The 22,248-nt window shown below is 43.5% G+C and overlaps 1 long non-coding RNA gene across 1 annotated transcript; it reads right to left on the reverse strand.

The window, feature by feature from the left end:
• Window positions 1-1,672: 1,672 nt before the first annotated feature.
• LOC122891401 lies at window positions 1,673-4,286 on the reverse strand. The gene is made up of 3 exons (XR_006381283.1): window positions 4,225-4,286; window positions 3,722-3,868; window positions 1,673-1,727 (listed from the first exon to the last, which is right to left on the reverse strand). It is a non-coding gene; the product is annotated as an uncharacterized LOC122891401 (long non-coding RNA).
• Between the last annotated feature and the right edge of the window lie 17,962 nt (window positions 4,287-22,248).

The following is a 22,248-nucleotide window of genomic DNA, read 5'->3' on the forward strand; positions in this document are numbered from 1 at the left end:
TCTCTCTGTGACTCTATTTTTTTCCATAAAATGGGACAAATAATATTATCTATGGCATAGTAACATGTGAAGTCCTTAGAACAAAGCATGTTACAGAGTAGTCAATAAATTTTACTATTATATTATTATGACTATTACAAAGTGCATATGAATAAATATTATGTAATAAATATTATAAAATAAAATACAAAAAACAAATACAATTTATTTTTACATAAATGCATAAAATAAATACAAAAATAAATTTTTTTAAAATGCAAAATAAAATAAAATATTATGTGATAAATCTTATGCAATATTCATAAAAATTATGAATATTACAAAGCCCATATGAATCCCTACATGCGGCAGGGGTAAGTCTTAGGTCACAACTCACAGAGGCAGAAACAGTATCTTGCTCTCTTTTTCTTTTTTTTTAAGATTTTATTTATTTATTTGACAGAGAGAGATCACAAGCAGGCAGAGAGGCAGGCAGAGAGAGAGAGAGGAAGCAGGCTCCCTGACAGGCAGAGAGCCTGATGTGGGGCTCGATCCCAGGACCCTGAGATCAGGACCTGAGCCGAAGGCAGAGGCTTAACCCACTAAGCCACCCAGGCGCCCCTAACTTGCTTTATTTTTCTGTAAGTCTGTTTAGTTTCTATTTTGTATACCCCTTCCCCTGGGTAGCAGAAACTTCATTCCAGTTAACTCAAAGTCTCTCTCTCTCTCTAGGGTTGTGTCTAACTTTTGGGCCTGGGTCCCAGTCCAGTGCTTCACCCAGGTGCCTACAGTGGAACTGACCTCCCCAAGCATCCAACTTGGATCCAGTTCCCACTTCTTAGGAAGCATGGGAGCAGAGAACACCTCTAGCGAGGCCAACTTTCTTTGTAAGTTCAGGGGAAATTACAGGAGGGAGGGGGTTTGTGGTAGGGTAAATTTTTGGAATCCTATACAATGGTTTTTTTCATTACTGCTACTTTATTTTTCACTCGATGGCCCTTTACCAGTCAAAGGAGACCATGAGGCAACCATTGTACATCCCAGGGAAGAGTTGTTACATCAGAGAAGGAGAGGAAATGCTTTTTGGAGGTTCAAGCATCTGGATTTTTCAGTGTCAAAAGCCTAGCCTTGAAGGAGTTGCAGCATTAATTTTAGGCCATAAACACTAGACTGGAAAGAATATGAGGTGATGGCAAAAGTCAGGTCTTGTAAGCCAAAAGGAGATACAGCTTCGGTTGGTTGGAAGAGAGGAGAGTTAGAAAGGAAACAGGTAAATTAGATTCTGTGTGAGTAGGGAGAGCATAAAGTTTAGCATCCCAACTGGTTCACTTTTGAAAGTGAAAGGGAGTGCTATTAATCCACTAGCTCCCCCTATCCGCGGGGACACATTCCAAGACCCTCAGCGGACAGCTGAGACTGCAGATAGCCCCAAAACTTACGTATACTATGCTTATTCCTACTATACATACATACCCACGATGAAGTTTAATTTAGAGAGTAGTTGCAATAAGAGATCAACAATAGCTAATAATAAAATAGAACAATTATAACAACAAAAAAGTATAATAAAAGTTAAGTGAATGAGGTCTCTGTGTGTGCCTCTCTCTCAAAAAATCTTATTGTACTGTACTTACCTTTCTTCTTCTTTTGACGACAAGATGTGACATAGCGTTAGGCCGCCATTGACTTTCTGATGATGGGTCAGGAGAAGGATCATGTTCTTCTGGGCCACAGTGGACCATGAGTAACTGAAATCAGGGAAAGCAAAGTCACAGATAATCGGGAACTATTGAATTATGCTGGGATCACAGACACAAACCAGGACTATCGAGGCAAACCAGCTCAGTCATAGATTCACCCTACATGTGGGTCACCCTCCCTATCCCCATACCTAGCCCAGGACCAAGTGGAGGTGAGGGTTTCCAGAAACTATCGATTTGCGTGGGGAATCTGAAAGGAGAGCTCCGGTTCTTCTTTGATTATGAGAAAGCTCCCAGGGGTCCGACATGGCGAGGAAACAAGGCTACTTATTTTCTCTGCCCTGAAGAGGTCAGGGGTAGCTGAAAAAGAGCCAGGCCTGGGAAGGCCATGGGGTAGAGACACAAGGGTCAGGTGGGACGGAGCACCCCAACAAGGGCCGAGACTAAAGACAGCGAGACAGTACACAACCTGCCCTCAAGCCACTCCCCCCTAGGGCCCTCAGGCTCCCACCACAACCAAGCAACCTATTCTGGGAAATGAGAGGGCACCCCACACTACTGAGGTAACACATGGAATGGACAGACATCCTCTGTGACTTCGTTTCAGGAGCCAGGCAGAGCAGGGACTTGATACGGAAATGCTGTGGTTGTGAATATGGTACAAGTCTTGCACATCTGAGTTGTGGCCTGAGGTTCACACCCACTTTATAATGACACAGAGAACCCAAAAGTTAGAATATCAAGTCCTGGGTGCCTGGGTGGCTCAGTCAGTTAAGTGTCTGCCTTCAACTTAGAGGTCATGATTCTAGAGTCCCAGGTCATGTCCCTCATTGGGTTCCCTGCTCAGTGGGGAGTCTGCTTCTCCCTCTGACCTTACCCCTCCCCCACGCTCTCTCTCTCTCATTCACTCTCTTTCTCAAATAAATAAGTAAAATCTTAAAAAAAAATTTTGTCGGGAAGTCTGGGTGGCTCAGTTGGCTGTGCGTCTGCCTTTGGCTCAGATCATGATCCCAGGGTCCTGGGATCAAATCCCACATCAGGTTCCTTGCTCAGCAGGAAGCCTGCCTCTCCCTCTGCCTGCTGTTCCCTCTGCTGGCACTCTCTCTATCTGACAAATAAATAAATAAGATCTTAAAAAAATATATATGTCAGGTCCTAAAGACAGAAGTCTTGCAACTTTTAAATAAAAGTCACTGTTTTAAAAAATACTGCCTTAGAGTCTAGTCTTCTAGGGCATTCTGTCATACAGACATGCGAATCTACAAACAGGAAAGGTCTGGCCTTTAGGGGAGGCACTTTGATATACAAACAAAATGAAACAAAAAAATGCACTTAACCTTCAGCCCAGCGTTTTATTTCTCAGCATCTGCCTTAGAAAAATAATTGCCCACATAGTACACTGGAAAGAATGTGAAAGGATTTTCAGAGTTGTGTTGTTTATAATAGTGGAAAATTGGAAATACCCTTAATGTCAGTCAACAGGGTAGTGGTTAAATAAACAACTGCATCTTCACGTTACTGAGCAGCAAGTTTTCAAAACATGTCAGATTTTATATTGTTCTGAAGTGGAAAAATCCTCAAAACAGAAATTTGAAAAGCAAGATATGGAATGATATGCACCGTATGGTTTTATTTATGTAAACGCACATGTAGCAAATGGTTAACTCCGAGGCAGGGACTACAGCTGGGAGATTGAAGGTTAAGGTAGATGTGTTCAGTTTATGGGGATGGTTCAAATATTTTACAGCATGAATATATTCAGGTAGTTTTACCATTTGTCTTTTAAAATTGCCGCCTTGTAGCAGATGGGAAACAGAGAGTACGAATGAGGATAATTTGAGGAAATTTTAACTAAGGGACCATTTGGAAAGTTACAGATAGGGTTCAGGAGAACTACTTAGGAGATCATGTGGAAACAAGAAGGAGAAAGTTAGGTAGTGACATTTCCAGGAGAAGAACCGTGACCTGTGTTCGAAGGATACAGCCCATCAGAGGAGTTAGGAAATAAATTCCCTGAGGTCATTCTCCTTCCCTCCAGTCACCTGCAGGAGCTGCCCACTGGCCAAAGCCAGAAATATTTGGCAATGTCTAGAGGCATTTTTGGTTGTCTCAGCTCAGTGGGAGGAGAGTGTGGTGTTCTTGGCATCAGTTGGGTTGAGGCCAGGGATGCTGCAAAACAGGACCGCCTCCTAAAAAAAGAATTATCACACCCTAAGTGCCAATTGTACCAAAGTTGAGATATTCTGCCTCAAGACTTATCCATAAAATAGTTTTAATAATGCCAACCTGTTACAAGTTTTATGAGAACTAAACCATTTAATGTATACAAAGAACTTGCTGTAGAGTATATGATAAGAATGAGAATAAGAAAAACAATGAAGAGGAATAATGAAGATGAATGAAAGAAGATGCTGAAGACAGAGCTCTCACTGCAATTGGGAATTGAGCATTTACTTGCTGGACACAGAAAGCCATCTTCTGTTTGGATTGCTGATCCTTAAAGTGTAACACTGTAATATGACCAGGCACTGGAGTTGTTATATACCTGAAGTAAACCCCTCAGGGGCAAACCAGGATCAGCCAAGATCTTCAAACGGTCAATGTTGAGTTCACCCCTGTGAGAACAGAGAGGAAATGCTGTCAGGGTTCCAGTGGCAAGAGTCATGGGGTTGCCGGGAGGCCAGCTCTGCCCAATCCAACAAGATGGCGGCATCTGCTGGGGATAACGCGGGGGTTGGCGGGAAGAGGCGGTGCCGCCTTTCATTTTAATAGTTGCAAAACACTACAAACTCAAATCTGGCATGGGGGGGAAAAATGGAAGTATTTATTGGCCAAGTCAAAGTAACTCAATTTTTATTTAAGTTTTTATTTATCTTTTCAATCTCTATGTAAGTCATTTTATGTTCATCATAGAGGGGAGGAAAAAGCCTGACCAAAAGAAAGAACAGAGAAAGCACACATAGTCCTTCTGTTATTTTGGCATGACTTCCTTCCGTGTTTTTTCTTTTTTCTTTTTTTTTCCTGTGCATGCAGGGCATTATGTATACCTTCGAAAATAAAATTGTTATGTCATTCAAAAACTTTGTAACATGACTTTTAATTTAATAATACATTTAAAATAGTTGTAATGTCTTTAAGCATCCTTCTGTATTGACTCGTCAAAATATAAACATCTTTTTTTTTTTCCTGATTACAAAAGGAATAAACACTAAATGTGAAAGAAATGCCAACAGTGTCTAGAAAAGAAAGGGAAGAGAGGAAGTATTTGGGTTGGGAAACTGTGACTTGAGTTGGCATGAGCAACTAAACAACAGAAGCCTCAGGGGCAGAATAGGCTCAAGAGCGTCAGGAGAACACCAGGTGCTTTCCGTCTCTCCTCGGCTGTCTTTGGGGACCTCATCTGCAAGCCTGTTCTCCTGGGCATCACAAGATGGCTTCCTCTGTTGATCAGTGCTGCATAGTCCCTTCTTACGTCCCTCTCCTGGGGAATATCAATTTGTTCTTTAGATCCAATGGCATCAGCTTGTGTCATATGATCTCCCTGACCAACAACAGTCAGGGGGCAATCCTAATTGCTCAGAACTAGACCTGGTCAGATACAGAGTCCATGGGTGGGGTCAGTGTGTTCTGAAGGGCATGACTATGTGAAGAGGGGTGCACACCTAAACCCCGTGGGAATTCTGTCAGGAAAGATGGAAGGAGAGTGTGTGTCAAGGGTGTTCACTTCAATATTCCCCTCTGGCTATCCAACATGCCTACACCCTTTCCCATCTATCATTAAAAAAAAAAAAAAAAAAAAAGATTCATTTATTTGTTTTAGAGAGACGGCATGAGCTGGGGGAGGGACAGAAGGAAAGGGAGAGAGAGCGGATCCTCACGGAGACTTCCCACTCAACAGGGAGCCCAACATGGGGCTCGACTCCACGACCCTGTGATCGTGACCTGAGCTGAAATCAAGAGTCACCGACTGAGCCCCCCAGGCGCCCCTCCCATCTAGTGGTTTCAAACAATAATCCCAGCTTCACAAAATGTCTGCAGCCCTTTTCTGAAGGGCTTCTGACTCCTGCATACATTTTAAGTCTGGGTCTCTGGGGGGTCTGCAGACCTCTTCACTCTGTTATTTTAACCATATGTTGTGGTTGTTGAATTCAGGTAGGAATAGAAGGAATTTTCTTCCAACAAACATGAGCTCGTCTTTTTTCTGATGTGTTTTGAGCTCCACTCTTCCTTTTTTTTTTTTTCTTTTTTTCTTTTATGGGGTGTGGGGGTGGGCAGAATTATCACACGGACCCCAAGATGGGTTCTTTCTCACTTAGTCATTTTGACGTCATCACAGTTGTTCACAGGCCTGTGCCTTGCTCCCAAAACAATCCCCACGTGGTCTTTTGCTTATCTCCCTGCTTCGCTGAGCATGGCTTGCTTCTTCCCTGAGAAACATGATTTGGCTGGTTCTTGGAGCCCCATCATTTGTATGAAGGGGCCCCAAAGCTGCCTGAGGAGAGCAGGGAGGGCAGTGCTTCCACGAGCCGTCAAAGCTGGGAACAATTTCCACATTCATTTTATTTTTTTCTTGTATTGAAACCTTTGAGTAGAGGCTGGGTCCAAGGAACAGAGCGTCTACCTTATCCCGTGGATGGTGGTGGGTCTGGGGATTTGGGTCTGTCTCCCTTCTTCCACTGATCAAAGGTGGAGGCAGGGTCCTGCCAGGTGGTGTGAAAGTCATGTCTTGTGTGGCTGCCGGCTCATTCTTCCACCCAGATCCCTCTGTCCCGGGCTGCCAGCCCCTCAGAAACATTTGCTGCTAAATGCTTATTTCTGGACTCTCTCCCACCACTGTGGCCTTCGACTGATGTTTGGCTTTATGAGAAGGAAAAAGGGCCCCGAGTGGAACATTCCAGATCTTGTCTCTTGCCAACTCAAGCCCCTATTTCCTGTCCTTCCAAAGTGAGAATTATTTTTAGTGGGATTTTCAGAAATTCTGCCTCTTCTCACCACTTTGTGCATTTCACTCCAAAAAGGGAGTTGTCAGTTGATTCCCAGAATCTTATATCAAGTTAGGCTTAATTGTTTTGTATTTCTGGAGGTCTGTAATATGAGGTTGAGAAAATCCCCTAGATTCTTTGTTGGATGATGCTTTCCTTGGTGTATCTTGTTTTATTCATTCCAGTGAGCCTTGGAAGGAGATTTTTATAAACCCACTAATACACTGCTCTTTCTTGGATGCTCCCAGAGCACATTTGGTGGTTACACATCATCCTAATCACACGGGGAAAGCTGAATAAACTTCACCAATTTCCAACTGGCAACTGGTTAGGTGATTTCCAATTTTTCCATCACTATAAAAAAAAAGTTACAAAAACCTTGTACATGATATTTGTGCACATCTTTGATTATTTCATTAGTAAAGACCACATTTTCAAAATATGACAGGGAACTGAGCTCTATATGGCCCCTTCTTAGCATTGTCTTCGTTTTTCCATTAAGTGGTTCTAAATAAAAACCATCATAACACTCCTTGGCCATATTGTAGGTACCTTTCAGCACCGTCTCTTCCCACCAGACCATATGTTGACCCAGATAAACTAATCCCAGTACCAGGAACATGATCGGTCTGCTAGGGATGCTCATTCTCCTCATTCCCACTCTCCTTCTGCAAACACTCTGGGTCCTTTATCATCCACAGCTTCTCTCCATGAACTTTCTACTTACTCCCTGGCATTTTCAGCTGTTTTTCTCCACATACATCTGATGTTTTCAGGTCCCTTTCTACCAAGGCTTTAGCTTGTGAAAATCAATGAGATAGAAGTAACAGCCATCTGCTTCTTACCACTCTGCTCCTCAAAAGAAAATATCATATACACACACGCTCTCACACATGCTGAAATCCTGATGTACCACCGTCAATAAGGCAGAAACCAATAATCTTGTGTTTTATCAAACCGTGAAGATCACCAGCACAAAAACTCTCAGAGGTGTTTGTTAAAATCCAGATTCCTGAGCTGTGCCTCCGGTTAGCTGGATTAAAAATCTCTAGGGATAGAGGGGACCAGGAATTTGTGTTTCATTGATTTCTCTAATGATTCTTGTACTTACTAAAATAGGTCAACTTACAAGAACTCTTATATCAAAGCTCAACTCTGCATGAGCTGACACAGCAACTCCCTTTCTATCATGCTTTTTAAATAAAAATTCTATTAATCATGTGTCTAAATTGATGGTAGTACCAGGGAGCCTGGGCAGCTCAGTGGGTTGGACTTCTGACTCTTAATGTGGGCTCGGGCCATGAGGTCAGAGTCATGGGATCAAGCCCCACATGTGAGGCATAGAGCCTTCTTGGGATTCTCTCCCTCTCTCACTGCCCTTCACCCTGCCACACTCTCTCTCTCTTTCACTCTCTCTCAAAAATTAATTAGTTAGGGCGCCTGGGCAGCTCAGTGGGTTAATGCCTCTGCCTTCGGCTCAGGTCATGATCCCAGGGTCCTGGGATCGAGTCCCGCATCGGGCTCTCTGCTCAGCAGGGAGCCTGCTTCCCTTCCTCTCTCTCTGCCTGCCTCTCTGCCTACTTGTGATCTCTGTCTGTCAAATAAATAAATAAAATCTTTTTAAAAATTATCAACTAGTGGTAATACTGACACAATCTCCACAAATCCGAACAACCCTGGATGGTAGAGTTTACAAGAATCACCACATCTGTTACTCCTCTCCTTCCTACTTCCTTGCGTCTTGGTTGGGATCATGTGACCAATTCTGGCCACTGGGCTGTGAATAGGATTTAGTTGAGTTCATACTGAGCCTTTGTATGGTGCCCGTGAAGCCATGTGCTAAGACTGAAGTGTCATAAGATAGTGGAGCCAGTGTCAGCTTGAGTTTCTGATGGTTTGTGGAACAAAACCGTTGTTAACCTTCAATGCAGCGTGAGCCAGAAATAAGTTATAGAGATTTTTAAGGTTCTTTGTCATGCAGCATAACCTAGCCCTATTCTGAACAATACTGAAACCCTTATTTCTGATTCACCCATCAGTGTATTTTTTTAAGATTTTATTTATTTGAAAGAGAGAGAGAGAACTTGAGAGAGAGATCACAAGCAAGAGAGAGGGAGAGAGGGAAAAGGAGACTCCAAGCAGAGAGCCCAATGGAAGACTAGATCCCAGGACCCTGGGATCATGGCCTGAGCTGAAGGCAGATACTTAACCGACTGAACCATCCATCAGTGTATCTGAGTGTCTTCTGATCATTTAAAATTTGGTTATAATAAGAAATCTCCAGTTCTATAAATCTGAGCTTTATTCAAGTACTAACCTCCAAAAATCGATCTCTATCTTTATAAATGATCTTACCAATTTGAATTTGTGTAAATGAGAGAAAAATGTCTGTGGGTGATAGAAGGGTATTAGGAAACTTGATGACTTAGAAAAAGGAAGTGAGGTAAAGGGGTGCCTGGGTGGAGTCTGCTTCTCCCTCTGCCTTCACCTCCCCCTGCTCATTCTCTCTCTCTCAAATAAATAAAATCTTAAAAAAATAAAAAAGGAAATGAGGTAAGAATGAGTTGGTCAGTGGTTGACCTGGAAAAAAACTCAGAACTTGCTCTGTTACCTGGTTTGACAGCAATTCATTTTTCTTTCTTTCTTCTTCTTCTTCTTCTCCTTCTCCTTCTTCTTCTTCTTCTTTACTTTTTCCTTACCACTAACCATGGTAGGAAACCTCAAATTACTCTTCAGTCCAAAATGCATATGTACTATGATCACTACATTTTATACAATATGCTATAATTTTATATGTAACATGCTATAATATACATTTATCTTGCTGCACTATTAACGGTTCAATCCCACTGCCTGTGTGATTTCTGATTAACTTACTCAGTTCTGTTTGTGGCTCAGTTCAGTCATATCTGCTGATATTTTAACTCAGGGCGAGTCTTGGAAACGGAGCCCCTGTGAGGGTAGAAATGCTCTTCTGAATCCCTCAGCCCTATCCCCAGGTCTGTAAGACAGAGGAAAAGGACCTCGGGTCCCTTTGCACCTCTTGACATGAGTTCTTTGATCTTGAGGCAGCAGCAGCAGCAGCAGCAGCTGACAAACATACAGGACAACAAAAAGTGGGGACAGAGGGACAAAGAGGTGGTAAGAATTTCCTCGTGCTAGCCGTTCTCTTTTCGTCCTTCTTCACTTTCTTTTTCTTCTATTTGCCTTCCTTCTTTTCTGTTAGCATAATCTCTGGTTTCTACTTTCTGTTTGTCTTTGTCCTACTTCTCTGGTCGTTTAGCATGTAACTTATTTAAATGTCGTGAGCATCATTTAGCATCTGACATGGTCTATGAACTCTCCCCTGGGAAAACTGCGCATAAACTATATTTAGAGCCTCAAATTAAGTAAACTCTATAAGAAACAGATATTCTGCCCTCAGTTAAAGTCTCGAAATTCTCTCCTCCTACAGCATTCATCTGAAATCTATTTGCATTGTAAGACTCCACCCCTGGCATTTTCTTGGAATGTTTCAGTTGCATTTTCTGGGTCACAGATTCTTGATGGTTACTCAGAAAACTCCTCTCGGGAGTCAGGCCGGGGTGGTGGAAAGAGCATGAACTTGGGCACAGCCCGTGCCTGGATTAAGTAGTGGCTTTCCTGCTTGTTAGCCGTGTGACAGTGGAAAGCATATGGGATTCCTTGCAGGTCCCTCACCTCATCTCTCATCGCTTGTCTTTTACACACAAGGTAAAATATGGAGTGAGGGTTATGGAGCTCGTTTTGGCCTGCGGCTGTATCTCGCATTCTCTCTGGAATGAAGGGCGGCTCTTAGCGCTCGCTGTCACTCACATGAGTGACAGCGGGAAACCTAAGACAACAAAAAAGTTGAAAAGCAGTATTTTCTCTCATAGGCAAGACAGAAATCGTGCACATGATGAGTGAGACTTAAGAGCTCAACCTGATGCCTCCAAAGGATTATTTCTTCCTTACCTTCTTTTTTTTTTTTAAGATTTTATTTATTTATTTGACAGACAGAGATCACAAGCAGGCAGAGAGACAGGAGGAAGCAGGTTCCCAGCTGAGCAGAGAGCCGCATGCGGGCTCAATCCCAGGGCTCCATCCCAGGACCCTCGCATCATGACCTGAGCCGAGGGCAGAGGCTTTAACCCACTGAGCCACGCAGGAACCCCTCTTCCTTACCTTCTTAATCTTTGAGAGATCCCTTCGTAGGACTGATTTTCTGTCTCTCTATACTTCTTCATATCATGTAATACCTGCTCTTCAGGATTCTTCTCTCTCATTACTTAAAAATTCTTTCTAAGTAGAAGAAAACCTTCTCATTTCAGCATGCTAGGCTTTAGTTCACCAAAGACTTTTCAGCTCCTCTAAATTTCCTATCTCACAAGTTATAAAGAAATCTGAATCCACACTCATCTCTTCCGTACACACTAGTACCAACTGCTTTTGCATTGTATACACATAAAGCCGCATTTGATTCTAGACAGACTATAGTTGGTGATGTATTATTATTACTCTGCCCTCAAAACCAAAAATTTCAAATAAGATATAGAATCAAAATTCTTCTGTAAATATAAACAAGTCACAGAACCTGTAACACATTCTACTGTGCCTCTTTATAAAGCTCCACTCCAAAAGAAAACTTTAACAGGAATAGGAATACATTCTCTTTTCCTAACCTAAAAGAGTGATTTCTCCTGGATTTTAAATGATTTGGTCTTAATCTTCCATTTACCTCTATGGGTTTAACACAAATCATTTCAGAGTGTCAGAAGGTGGTACCGAGTTTGATATCCCTTCTCCAAAATGGTATTAGAAATTTCATGCAGGGGTTCCCGCTGAGTGTGGAGAGGAAGTTTGAGACCTGCACCCCATTCAAAGAGTGCTCGGCTCAGGGTTCACTGGACAGAGGAGGGAGGAAAAAGAGAAGGAAAGACAATTATAGTTCCAGAAAAGTTGCCCCTTCCTCACCTTGGACCACATTTTCAGGTTTATCACAAAAGGACGGGAATCAGGACTTAAGTATGAGAACAGCAAAGGATTTGGTTGGTTGAAGCTTTGGGGCAGGTGTAACACTGGAGGAGGAGTAAATGCAGACATGAGCTCTGCCTTGGTCCCAGCTAGAAAGCCTTGTCCTGGGGAGGGGGTGGGGATTGGGGTCACCTGAGTTCCTTCCAGAGTTGTGTGAGGAGTGGAGGAAAGTTGGTGGGGAAGGGGCAGGAGGAGAGTTAAGCATAAACTTGCTTCTCTACTCTTCTTTGTCTGACAGCTATGGTCAGGTCTCACCTGGTAGCCATGGACCAGCTCTGCGGCACAGAGGCTTCTGTCTACACCATAGAGACTACCTTACCATAGGCTTCCATGAATTCACCCTTTCAGACTCACAATGCATGTGATTCTTCTTGCAAAAGGACATCCTGATGATCTTGGAACACTCTAGTGCACTGCCCAAATATCCCTTAGGTGATGACCTTAGTCCCCCAGCTGTGGGAGGCTGCCCACAGACCACTCTCTGCTATTGGCCTCCTGGGAAGTTGCCTCAGCTGAAGAGAAGAGCCTCACCCAAGGTTCTACACCCGTCCCAGTGGCCCATATTTAGTGACTCATTGACCTAAACTTTGACACAGATGGGGCAGCTCTGAGAAGCCATCACAAGTCCAGAGCTCTCCATGGGGCCCACGGGAGATTCTGTGGAGACTGCAATCACCACAGCCCAGTTTTGCATCGGCCCAATCCTGGATTCCTTCCCTTCCTCTCCTTCCCTCAGATAAGATGCTGGGACCATTCCTTAGTAAAGGTCCTGCCTGCTTGTCTGCGCCTCAGTCAGTTTCCTGACTGACACTGATGTTTGTGCTTCACTACACTGAAAACAGTAGGGGGCACGTTCAGAATTTTACAGAAAGCTCTGTCTTAAATAAGCTGCAATTTCTTGAGAGACTTCTGATTGTGGACTGTCAATAGTGAGTCAACCTTATAAAACAAACAATTCAACTGGTGATAATTGTTTAGTTCCATGTTGAAAAGGATGACCTTTAAAATTTGAAGGCTTAGCCTTGAAGGCTTAGCAATAGGAAAGTGAACTTGGAGTCTGAGGGGGTATGTCGGGGGTCCCTTACAAAGTCTCTCATATACTAACCAAGATGGAGGTCAGGGAACAGCCCTGGTCACGTGAGCCCCGATACTTTGCCAGCTGTTTAAAAAAATTTTGAGTTGTCACTTGGTCTAACTCCTGTCTCCTCCTGCACGAGCAGGGGAGTGGAAGAGCACCCATTAACACACTTCCCTCAGATAAAACAACACCTCCCAGCTGGCCCCAGCTCCACTACAAAGACAGAAGCAAAAAACCTCCCAGCCCACAGGCGCCTGTGCTTGTATAGGAAGGAGGAGGAGGAAGGGAGATTGGGTGATTCCTGAGCAGTGACCCTTGGGGGCAGCACTGTTGGTGAACAGCAAAGATGGAAACAGAATGGGCAACTCCTTTAACCCCAGTAGAGAAAGTGAGAGGGAGGGGAAGGGGAAGGAATAAAGTGAGGAACAGGGAAGGAATTTTGAAAAAGCAAGAGCTGGGGGAAGCATGCAATGTAGGAAGCCCTCAGCTTGGGTAAAAACTGTCTATACTTCATGTCTGACTCTTTTGATAAAGTCCTGGTGTAACCAGAGGCCTGTCAAGTAACAAAAAACAAAAGGGTAGGTGCTAAGCCTTTTTTTTTAAAGATTTTATTTATTTGAGAGAGAGAAGGAGCAAGTAGGGAAAGCAGCAGGCAGAGGGAGGGGGAGAAGCAGACTCCCCGCTGGGCAGGGAGCCATTCAGGGCTCATCCCAGGATGCCAGAATCAGGACCTGAGCTGAAGGCAGCCCCTTTAGACTACCCCCCACCCCGGGGCGCCCTGATCCTTTTTTCTTTTCTTTTCTTTTTTTTTTTTAACTTATTTTCTTGCTGATTGATTCCTTTCCCCAGAAAGCAACTACTTAATATTGAGAAATAGCTAAAACTCTTCTGTAATATACTCTGGGGAAAGAAAAAAGAAGAGGAAGGAAAGCAGATACAATATTACCAAAAAAGCCCAGTGTTAGCTTACATTGGAAACAGTTTGGTCTCTCAGAAGCAAAAGGAAGTTACAGGTTCTCCAAAAGTAAAGGGTTCCTAGGAAAACTTTTGTAAGCCAAAGGGAGTAACGCAAAGAGCAACTACCATGCACGTGTATGGACATTTTGGGGGTGTTCCAGACCGCCAGAATCACCTCTTGTAGGCTTTCCCGACGTGATCTTAGGACACCTCTTGCTAACGGATGCACAAAATAAATCAAGAGAACAGCACAGGTGCTCACAGACACAGTTATAGCTTTGGCAGCTGGAGGCTGGGATGCCAAGTGGGGTCCCGGTGCAGGGCAGGCCTCCGCCAGGGGTTCCCAGCGCCTCTCTGCCTCTCTCTCTCTAAGCCTCTTTGGATTCCTTTCAGTTAGCGAGAACAGGGACTAGCTAGATTCCGTCTTTTGTAAAAGCCAAGTGGCAAAACATAAACTTTCCCAAAGTGGAAGATCCCTCGTACAGGAAGAAATAGATGGCTAAATCAGACAGAAAAAAAGAAAAAAACTCATTATACACAGAAAAAAATAAGCCACTTAAGAGAACTTATTGGGACGCCGAGGCAGCTCAGTCGGTTAAGCAGCTGACTCTTGGTTTCCGCTCAGTTCATGATCTCAGGATCATCGGATCAAGTCCCATATTGGGCTCTGTGTGTGGTCTGCCAGGAGTCTGCTTCTCTCTCTCCCTCTCCCTCCGCCCCTTCCACCATTCTCTCTCTCTCATTCATAAATAAATAAATCTTTTAAAAGAGAGAGAGAACTTTTTTTTTTAAATTTTATTTATTTCACACACAGAGATTGCAAGTAGACAGAGAGGCAGTCAGAGCGAGAGAGAGAAGCCGTCTCCCTGCTGAGCAGAGACCCCGGATACGGGGCTCAATCCCAGGATCTTGGGATCATGACCTGAGCCGAAGGCAGAGGTTTTAACCCATTGAGCCACCCAGGCGCCCCAAGAGAGAGAACTTATTAAGAGCACATATGTTAGCACCTTGCTTCGGAAAGAAGTGGAAAATGTTATCATTTGGGTCTTCTCTATTTGCTTACGATCCTGTGCAGTTCACAGGGCATTAGTAAATGGAGGGCATTGTAAGGGCTTTAGTAAAACAGCAGGCAGATGCTTCTGCTTTTTTAAAAAAAAAATTTTATTTATTTATTTGTCAGAGAGAGAGAGAGAGAGCACAAGCAGGGGAGAGGCAGGCAGAGGGAGCAGACTCCCCACTGAGCGAGGACTCTGAGGAGGGCTCGATTCCAGGACGCTGGGATCATGACCCAAGCTGAAGGCCGACGCTTAACCGAGTAAGCCACCCAGGTGCCCCTGCTTCTGCTTATAATCAGCCCCAGCCCCCTCTGGCTAGGCCTATGACCACCCCCGTTCCATTCAGTGACTGAGGGGTTCACAGTGTTAAGTGTATGGAGATCACAGGAGAATTTATTAAGAGCCCCTCTAGAGTATGGTCTCTATATACACCTAGCAATCCAGCAAAACTGAGTAACAACGGAATTACAGTCTATACAGACTACAGTCCTTGTACAATGTGTGGCTATAACTCCTAATACAGTCCCTAGGAACTTAGAATTGAAATCGTTAAAGGTAGAATATCTTTCTAAAAGAATCTTAACTCACTGAGTCTGGATGGAATATCTTATCTCTTTATCAGTATTCTAAAGATTTGTTTTTTATTTTTAAAAAATTTTCAAGTGAGAGAGCATGTGTGGGGGCAGGGGGATAAGGAGAGAAGAAGACTCTCAAGCTGGCTCCACAAGTACTCTGTGCGAGCAGTTCACGTATTTTTCTATCTTTACACCCATTATGTCCACTCCAAAATGAAAGACTTTGAAAGGTGTGATGGTTTGAAAAATACATCCACAAATCATTTTTGCGCCTTACCTCAGGAGGAAGAACTTAATTCTCTCCTTGAGTGTGAGCTGGATCTAGTCACTGACTTCTAGCGAATAGATTTTGGCAGAAATGATGGCACTTCTTCTTTTTTTTTTTTAAGATTTTATTTGACAGAGAGAGATCACCAGTAGGCAGAGAGTCAGGAGGGGGCAGGGTGGGGGGAGGTGGGGGAAGCAGGCTAGCAGGCTCCCTGCTGAGCAGAGACCCGATCCCAGGACCCTGAGATCATGACCTGAGCTGAAGGCATCGGCTTAATCCACTGAGCCACCCAGGTGCCCCTGATGGCACTTCTTTATTTTTATTCTTTTTTTAATATTGTGTTTAAATATATATAATAATGGCCATGTAACCGTTTTCCAGCATATGGCTCAGTGTACACTTTCACCTTGAGGGAGACCCCAACCCAGAATCAGCCAGCAAAGCCGTTCTCAGATTCTTGACTCAAAGGAACTCTGAGTGTAGTTGAGTGTAATGACCTTCCCCGTGTTGTGCAACCGACACCACCATCCACCTCCAGAACATTCTCATCATCTCAAACTGAAACTCTATTCTCATTAAACAGCTCCCCGCTCCCCTCCTGCCCCCAGCCTCTAGTGACCACCGTTCTTTCTTTCTCTGGGAGCTGGACTATTCCAGAGGAAGACTATGACCAAGCTTTCAGAGCAAACTTGTAGTGAGGCCAACATCACAGAACTAGCCCCGCAGGGGAACCTCAGTTCCAGTCATGAATCCAGACACCCCGGGAGCTACTTCCCCACTGTGGGCTCTGAGGGGCACTGCCTTTGCTGGGGTTCACACCACAGAACAGATGCCCTCACCCTGCCCCTCAGCTACTCCCGCCTCAGAAAAATCAGATTTCTGCCGCTGCAGGGGCAGAGTCCCTCCTCGCTAGTGTCTAGAGGGAGGACCACTCAAAGAGGTAGAATGGGACAGAGGGAGCCAAACTAGAATATTCCCTACAGATGTGATGGATAGGGGTCGACAGTCAGGAATGAGAATGTTGCCGTCGCCGAGTCGCTGGGGCAGACCCACTGTGTGGTGACCATTGTTTGAAGAGAAGTCAAAATGGGCAACTAAGGTATCCTGAGTAGCCGCTGTGTGGTTGGTACCAGATTATGAATTTTGTGTTGTATTTTACTTACTACAGCCCTACGAAATAGGTATTATAATCCCCATTTTAAGGTGGGGAATCTGAGGCTCAGCCAGATTAAATAACTTGGGCAAGTTCCCATGACAGAGAGAGAGTAAAATATATGTATGTGTGTGTATATATATATATATTTTTTTTTTTGAAGAAAGATTTGTAGCAGGCATCTCCTTCTCCCAGGGCAAGAGACACTGCATTCTTAGTGCCCACACAAGATAATGATAATAGTGAGAGTATGTGTTAATGTTATCTTGGTCTCTGTTATGGACTAAATGTTTGAATCCCCCAACATTCTTTTGTGGAAGCCCTCACCCCTCTATGTGACTTTATTTGGAAATGAAGACTTTATGGAAGTAATTAAGATTCCGTGAGGCAGTGGAGGGCAGAGGAATTGGAGAAAGTGGTCAAAAGGCACAAACTTTTAGTTATAAGGTAAATAAAGGATAGGAACATGATGTACAACATGATGACTAAAGCTGACACTGCTGTGGATATGCAGGAAAGCTGTTGGGGAGGTAAATCCTAGGAATTCTCACCACAGGGAAAAAAACATGAAAACACATCTTCCTTCCTTCCTTTCTTTCTTTCTTTCTTTCCCCTTCCTTCTTTCCTTCTTTCCTTTTCTTCCTCTCTCTCTTTCTTTCTCCCTCCCTCTCCCCTACCTTCCTTCCTTTCTTCCTTTCTATACAAGATGATGAATGTTAACTAAACTTATTGTGGTGATCATTTCACGGTATATGGAAGAAGAACATTATGCTATGTACCTTAAATTTCTACAGTGCTGCGTGTCAATTACATCTCAATAAAACTAGAAGGAAAAAAGATGAAATGAGATGCTAAGGTTGGGACTCTGATCTGACAGGATTAGTGGCTCCACTACTTTCTGACTCTGTGACTTAGCCAAGTGACCTCTGTGCCTATCAGGGAAAAATAATAGTGTCTATTTCATAGGCTTATTATGAGGATCAAACAAGTTGGTATTTGTGAAGCAAAGTGCCCAGCTCACGGGAAATATACAAGTGTGTGACAAATAAATAAGAAACAGAGAAGTTACGTTCTGCTAGAATAGGAGTCACCTAAATGGTGTAAGTATGAAGTTTATTACTGGGAAGGTGGAACTTAAACAGCCTCTCAAGATAAGGAAGCTGGGGATGGTATAAGGCATGGAACAGAGATTAAGACAAGCTCCTTCTCTTCAATCCTTCAGTCCTGCAGTGGGCCAGTCCCAGAGAACAACCGAAAACCACGGGCAAACACCCATGTCAGCTGTCTGCATCTGCAGATGTTCACACTGGCTTTGGAGAAGAGTCCCTGCTTACCTCCTGTCCCCCAGCACCTCTCAGATGCTTCCCTGGGCACAGGGGAGATTGGAAACCCAGGCTGAAACCCAGGCTGTCCACAGCCCCTGGGAGAGTTCAGGAAGGCAGGGCCGGCACCAGGTCAAATTGATTTGGTTTCCTTCGCAATTCGTTAGAAGCAGGAGGTTTCACAACGAGATGCCACCTCACGCCAGTCAGAACGGCTAAAATTAACCAGTTGGGAAACAACAGATGTTGGTGAGGGTGCAGAGAAAGGGGAACCCTCCTACACTGTTGGTGGGAATGCAAGCTGGTGCAGCCTCTCTGGAAAACGGAGCTACCCTACAGCCCAGCAATTGCTCTACCAGGAATATATCCAAAGGATACAAACAGTGATCTGAAGGGGCACCTGCACCCCAGTGTTTATAGCATCAATGTCCACAATAGCCCAACTATGGAAAGAGCCCAGATGTCCATCAACAGATGAATGGATAAAGAAGATATGGTATCTCTCTATCTATCTACTTACCTACCTATCTATAGTGGAACATTACTATTTGGAATAATGTGAATGGAGCGAAGAGGGTATTATGCGGAACAAAATGAGTCAACCAAAGAAAGACAAATATCACATGATTTCACTCATATGTAGAATTTAAGAAATAAAACAGGGGGAGGGAAGGAAAAATAAAATAAGATGAAAACAGAGAAGGAGGTAAAACCACGAGAGACTCTTACTATAGGAAACAAACTGAGAGCTGTTGGGGGGGATGGTGGGAAGATGGGGTGCCTGGGAGATGGGTGTTAAGGAGGGTACTTCACAGGATGCCTGCGTGGCTCAGTGGGTTAAGCCGCTGCCTTTGGCTCAGGTCATGATCCCAGCGTCCTGGGATCGAGTCCAGCATCGGGCTCCTTGCTCCGCAGGGAGCCTGCTTCTCTCTCTGTCTCTGCCTGCTTGTGTGCTCTTTTTCTCTTTCTGACAAATAAACAAAATCTTTCAAAAAACAAAAACAAAAGGAGGGTACTTCAAGTAATGAACACTGGGTGTTGTATGCAACTGATGAATCACTGAACTCTATCTCTGAAACTAATAATGTATTATACATTAATTAATTTTAAATTAAAAAAAAATACATGGTCTGGAAACTTGGGAATTCTAGAGGTATGCTCTTTGATGGGCACCTGTGTTGTTAGAAAAAGGGAAAATGCAAAGTGATGGCTGGGAAGGATCTGCTTCTATCAGCCTTGAGGGCAAGGCTCTTGTCTGATCTCTGTTTTCTTCAAGGCCCACCACACTACTCCCTGTAGAGCCCATGCTCAGTGGACTTTATTGTGTGGCTGAGTGGATTGATGACAAAGGCTAACCTGGTCCCCAGAGCCCTATGTATCCCCAGCTAAGCTTTGAGACAGTGCTGTGGCTTCTAGGTTGCACGCTATTCCTGCATGAGTTCATTCCAGTGCACAGAGAGAAGGAGAACTGGTCCCACATTTTTCCTTTTGGCTCTTCCAAGGGCTCTTCTAATCTGTGGGGCCTTGCTGAAGCTACTAAAGTTATCTAGACCTGGAATGTTCTTGTCTATGTTTCAGTCAACAGAGTTAACTGACTGCTATAATTCACACAAATTTTTTTCCTTATTAGTTCTCCCTCCTTTTAATGAATGATACTTGGCCTGAAATCAGAAATTATGCTTGGTTTTAAGTTATCCATGCAAAATAAAATAGTTAAATGAAGATTTGGTCAGGGTTCTCTAGGAAGTAGATGCCAAGAAGGAATTGGATAGGTAAGACACTTACTGGGGAAAACATCTGTGAGGGATAGTACGGAGGGAGCAGGAGGTGACAGGGAGAACTATTAGATGGTGAGGCAGGTCAGAGACCCATGAAGAAGACAGGGAAGGAGAAAAGGAAGAAGGTGGAAAGGGAGGGAAGGAGGAAAGCCACAGCCTGCTTCTCGTTCTCAGAAAGTTTCAGCAAGGGTTAGAAGGGAACCCGTGAGCCAAACTCTCTCATCACTGGCACCTCCGTCTCCGTACTATCTCTGCCATGTTCAGTGACGGGCCAGGTGCGGAACCTGAGAAGTGTGGCCCGCAGCTAGCGCTGGAAGCCCGTCATGCTTCCCGCAGTAGGAGATCTGAGAGGCATAGCCCATTGGCTGCCACCGACAATAATTTGCGTGATTTAGCCTGAACCGCTCTCTGCTTTTACCTGAAACAGTGGTATGATCCAAGGCAAGTTTGGGGTTTCGGCCTTAATCGTCCATCTGGACTCTGCTGTCAGTGCTATGTCGCTTTGAACAGAGGTATAGCCCGGGCATCCTAAGTAAAGACTGAGAAAAGGGATCCATGTTGTGCTGAAAACATTAAGCTACAGCTCTGTGGCAAAATAAGTTCTGCTTTCATTCCAAAATACATAGGTGCATTATGTTCCTTTTCCCTCAGAAAGACACTGATTCAAGATGTTGGATGCCTGTTGAATCCCCAAATCTAGAGGCTATCATTCCAAAGCCTCACTTAATTATTTATTTTAAATATTTATTTATGGGGTGCCTGGGTGGCTCAGATGGTTACGCACCTGCTTTTAGCTCAGGCCATGATCCCAGGGTCCTAGGATGTGGGGTTCCCTGCTCAGTGGGAAGCCTGCTTCTCCCTCTCTCTGCTGCTGCTGCTCCCCCTGCTTGTGCTCGCTCTCTCTCTCTCCCTGTCAGATAAATAAAACCTTTAGAAAAATAAAATAAAGCTTTATTTATTTATTTGAGAAAGAGAGAGAGAGAGAGACAGAAAGTAGGGGAAGGAGCAGAAGGCAAGGGAGGGAGAGAATCTTCAAGCAGTCTCCCTGCTAAGCACAGAGCCCAAAGCAGACCCATGAGATCTGACCCCAAGCCTTATCCACCATGGATAGAGGATATGAATTATTCCAGTGTGAGCTGGAACTTTCCGATCTTACTCATAAGGACTAAGCAGCCCTAGATGCAAACCCCTAAGGTTCAGAATCCGGGAGACCATAGACCTCAAGAAACTAAGTCTACTTTTATGTGTTCATACTTTGATATGAAAGATGATAATTTCTGTAATAAAAAAATTCACAAACAAATTGAATGTCAACTTACTCAAAAGAATAAGAGATTGTTAAAGAAATAACACAGTGAGGACCCTATTATCAACACAGGCCTAAAATAGGATCCCAGAATAACTGCAAATTGGCTGTACTCACATATCATCAATACCACTGAGAAATCCTCAGTTTTCATTACCTTTTTGACAACATGATGAGAATGAGAATGAACAGGACTTTCTGATTATTGATGTATTGCCCGCCGCTGCCATGCACAATCAAAGCCTGAAGTGAATACTATGTCAAGACAGTTTCATATTTAGGACAAAGTATATCTTTAAAAAAGAAAACACCATCTGCTATTTTCTTATTGCTTTATAAGCCTTTATCTGGTAATTTTCATAGTTAGAGATATTTCTAGATTATTCCTTTAAAGGTATTTAATCCTCTATTTAGCAAGGTTCATAGGGAGAGGTCCTTCTGGTCTTATAAATGTTTGCTTTAATGCTTTTTGTTTTTCTTCAAGTTTTTTAAAATTATTTTTTATTTTATTTTTTATTTTTTACAAATTATGGATCGTGGCGTGCATAATGCAGCAATCTTATCATTATTTTAAGGGAAAAGAATGCTTTATTCTTGACTTACCTTACATTAAATATGTAGGGAAAATTACTAAATTATATGCTTAAGACCAAGTCTATGGAATTCTGGAAGAAGGGGAAATGACATTGCGTATGTGCTCCACACACTTTATCTCTTCCCTCTCCAAAAATTAATTATGGAGGTCTGATCATGTTGAAACATTATTGAGGGGATTTTGATGGGGAAAGAAGACAGTGAAGGGAAGGAAGCTTTGAGAGATAAGAAAATAGGAAATAGGCATGGTTATGTTACGGAGATTGTAAGGCCGCATTATGGAGTGATTTTATTTATATGTGTTTATTACCGCCTGAAGTCCTTTTTTCACTAACAGTTTACCGTGCTGTGTCCCATTCCCTAATTTAATACCTTCATGAGTCCAAGGCTTGGAGTCTGTGATATTTGGGCTCTACAGCGTCAAGGTGGTCATTGTGTGGTTAACTCAGAGAAGCGCCTACTCTTCA

This window comes from Neovison vison, chromosome 12, assembly GCF_020171115.1.
Source record: "Neovison vison isolate M4711 chromosome 12, ASM_NN_V1, whole genome shotgun sequence".
Taxonomy (NCBI): domain Eukaryota; kingdom Metazoa; phylum Chordata; class Mammalia; order Carnivora; family Mustelidae; genus Neogale; species Neogale vison.